Consider the following 3,810-nt stretch of genomic DNA (forward strand, 5'->3'; position numbering starts at 1 on the left):
TTAAGATGACCCTGGATCAATATAAAATAAAGTTTTCGCAAAAGTTATCTTAATTAATTGGTCATTGAGTAAGCAAATCGGAATATTTTGTGTTTTTTTTTAAGTTGTTTGGTTGGGGAGGTTAAGATTAAAAAAAAAACAGGAATTAAGCTGAAGGGGGCAAGAACACAGTTTGAAAATACGTTAATATTATTGAGAATGAGTCTTTAGTAGAGGGTTCTTGAACTGCTTTTATTCCAGAGATCTTCAATAGACAATAGACTATAGGTTTATCCATGATAAGAAATCAATTAGAGTCTCAAGAATCTTCATAAAATGCAAAAAAACTGCATTGAAAGTCTTATATACAACTACTATTCTAAATAGAAAGTACAAAGGTATGATAATAAAGGGTAAAACCTCCAATGGTTGGCACCAACCCAATGATCGACCCTAGATTATATTATTTGCCTTTTTAAAAAATGTTGTTAATTTTTGGGGAAATTAGGTTAGAAAGATCTTCAGTTGCAAGTTCGATTTTGAACAGTGCGTGTTCGCAGACAAAAAAGCGGTAGGTTTTTAGTGCATTCTATTAGTCAACGTCAATTTGGCAGTCTGGATTATAGAAATACCTATGTAAAAAATAGTTTTGAAATGTTACAATAGCACTAAAATGGGTTCAATTTATATTAAAAACATTCTTAATAACCTTTAGAATTACATTTAGTAATTATTTTAACGATGCCAATATTAGGAACCAAACTTAGCGTCTATTCCTATTATTGGCACGTGGTACCAATGGAAGAAAATGGCGCGAAAATGCAGTTCCAATGATTGGCCCTTTTTTTCTTTTTAATTGTCGTTTTTAACGTTTTATTAATTTTTATGCTTTATATGCCTTATCGATATACTTATATTTATTTTAAAAAATACTAATAATGATTATTTAATACAATCAAGATAAGTTAATAAGCAGTTCAATTTCTTGTAATTAGTCAGTTTTATTTATTTATAACAATTTTTAGGTATGGTTTTCTTTTATTTTTAAAAGCTTTTTATGATATATAATGTTTCTTTGTTAATTGATAGATAATTAAATTACACACTAATATCAAACAACCCAATTTTTTATTATTAAGTAATTTTTCTTATAATGCCAATAAATGGTATTAAATTTTAAGTTTGTTCCTATTATTGTTATAATATAAGTCTTGTTATGGAACGCAAAAAAAGATATTACGTTTGACTTTAAATATAATAAATTATTTAAAAAAAAATCTAAAATAGAGGAGGTTCAGAAAATATTCTAAATTAAGGCATACTATGCGGTAAGTAGTTTTTAATTTATTTGTACGGTATAATTTTGTACTATATTAAGTAGGAATTTCGTTTATTCTTCAGATGCCAAAAATAATAACAATTAATAAATAATAATAAATTCTCATGTAAGAAATCTATTTTTAAGTCCTGAAAAAAAAATGATAATATTGCTCAAACTAGTGGTCTATGTTTTATTTGAACAAACAATATTACCAAAAGCGCGACTGACATTAAATGCCAAAAATGTATTCGAATGTATCATGTATAGTGTTTAAAAAAGCAAAAAATTTATTCTGATAAGTTTTTATGTAAAACGTGCACCAAAACTAAGTTCCTAAAAAAATTACTGTTTTCATAATAAAATTAGGGCAAGTAGGTTAGGTTTCTTTTTGAGTTAAGTGTCTGTTAAAAAAATAAGAAGTGTTGTTAGAATCTTATTTTAACAATTAATTATTTTTTCTTTTTAGGTTAGTTTTAGTTTAAGAATAGAATGTTCAAATCCTATATTTTGTAAAAATACGAGAATAAAAAGAAACCCTTGTGCATTTATTTTATAAACAGTTTTTACAACAAATAACCTATAGTACGCAGAAACGTTGATAAATTCGCAATTTGGATATGCCAATAATAGGAAGGGCTACTTCCAATTAGAGGATCTGAAAGTGCCAATAATACGAGAACAGGGATTTTTTATACATTTTTAATTATTTTGTCGAAATTTTATTAAATATGTACCTATTAATTTAATACTTAGTTATGTTGTAAAATTGTTTTAAAAAGAGTACAGCTCATTATTTTAAAAAAATAACGCAATTTAAGCATAAGAAAAGTAAAAATGATGGTTGAAGTGCCAATCATTGGGGGTTTTACCTTATACAATTTCAATAAAAAAGGTTCTTATTCTGCTATAAATAGTGATGAGGGGGTTGCGGCGGCTTGTGACTTGTCAAAAGCTTTTGACTGTATCAATCTTGTATCAAAGCTTCATCATCTTGCTTCCTGTAAATGATTCCCTTTAGTAGTTTTCTAGCTGATAATCTCTTTCTTCATTTCCTTTTTTTTTCCTTTTTTTTCTTTCTCCTCCAATATTTTCTCTATTCTCACAATTTCTTGAATATCCTATTTTTCTTCAACAAGAAAGTCTGTCTATTATTATAGTCTGTTTATTAAACCTTTAACATATGGAGTTTTCTTGTTTCTCGACCATTAATCCCTTTTCTGGTTTCATATCTGGCCTTAACCCACAACTCTACCCTTACAACTGTGGAAAAAACGGCGTGTAAAAATTATAAGCTTTAACTATAAAATGCCTGTCTCTATGCCACTTACAGGTATGGAAGCAAGTGTGTTAACTACTACTACTTCCATATGTACAATGGTAATCACCTGACTAGTTACTAGTACTTCGTGGGTGTAATATACACGTTTTTTTGTTTTTATAGTCAACAATTGTACTGTATAAACCAAAAATCGCTGATTTAGTATAGTTGCCCTCAACAGTAGTATATTTTCTCTCTGAGCGGTGTAATCCGGATGTTTACGAATTTTATGTACAGATTTGCCAACTAAGAATGCGAGGTACTGTATCTCGGAACGTAGTCATCGTAGAGGCCTGAAATAAAAAATATTATTACTAAAATGGCCAAGAGAATAACCTGGAAAATATTTTTTCTAAAATAACCGCTAGGGGGCGTAACTGCGATCTTGAATCTAAAAAATTAAAGTTTTCGTGAATTTTTATATGTTCTTTTTATTTTCGTTTTATCTGAAACTTTTTTATTCGACAGTTATTGCTGTCGAACAAAAAGTCAACAGTTTTTGCTGTAGAACAAGTGGTGGAGGGTTATTCAAAGGTTTCCGTGAAAAACACTCTGTATCTTAGAAATGGCTTAGTCGACTTTAACACAACGTGTTCTTTAAAAAGAGCCATTCTTGGGCTTTAACTGTTTTACTATTCGAAGTTTTGTTAGTTTCACAGGTCGACACCAGAGGACTTTTTTGAACATCCGACAGAAATGGTAAATTTTCTCAAAGAAATTAAATGTATTGGAATTTTTTTTTTAATGAAAAAATAGCTAAATGATGCCAGGCTCGCGAAAACTCCATCTCGATATAAATTTGCTGATTTTTTATTTTTTGTTGGATATAGGTCAAAAAAACTAGTTCAGGCGAACAATTGTATATTTTATCGACATTTCGATCTCTGTGAGATCATCCTCAGGACTCTAAAACATAAAAAGCAAATAAAATCATTAAGTTAAAAATCATCAATTAAGTTATAAATAAAATGAATTATTTTGAAAATTTATTATAAAACTCACTTAAACTAACACTCCATACAATCTCCAAACTTTAATCTCTAAACCTTCCAAACGTTAAAACCAAAAGGTCACAATAGATGATATAAGGAAGATTCTATCAAAATGAAAAACTTGTATATACACTTACATATATTGTAGATCGTCCTCGTCAATAATAATAACTGTATTATCATAATCAATATAAGAAATT

Source organism: Anthonomus grandis, chromosome 2 (genome assembly GCF_022605725.1).
Source record: "Anthonomus grandis grandis chromosome 2, icAntGran1.3, whole genome shotgun sequence".
Classification (NCBI taxonomy): domain Eukaryota; kingdom Metazoa; phylum Arthropoda; class Insecta; order Coleoptera; family Curculionidae; genus Anthonomus; species Anthonomus grandis.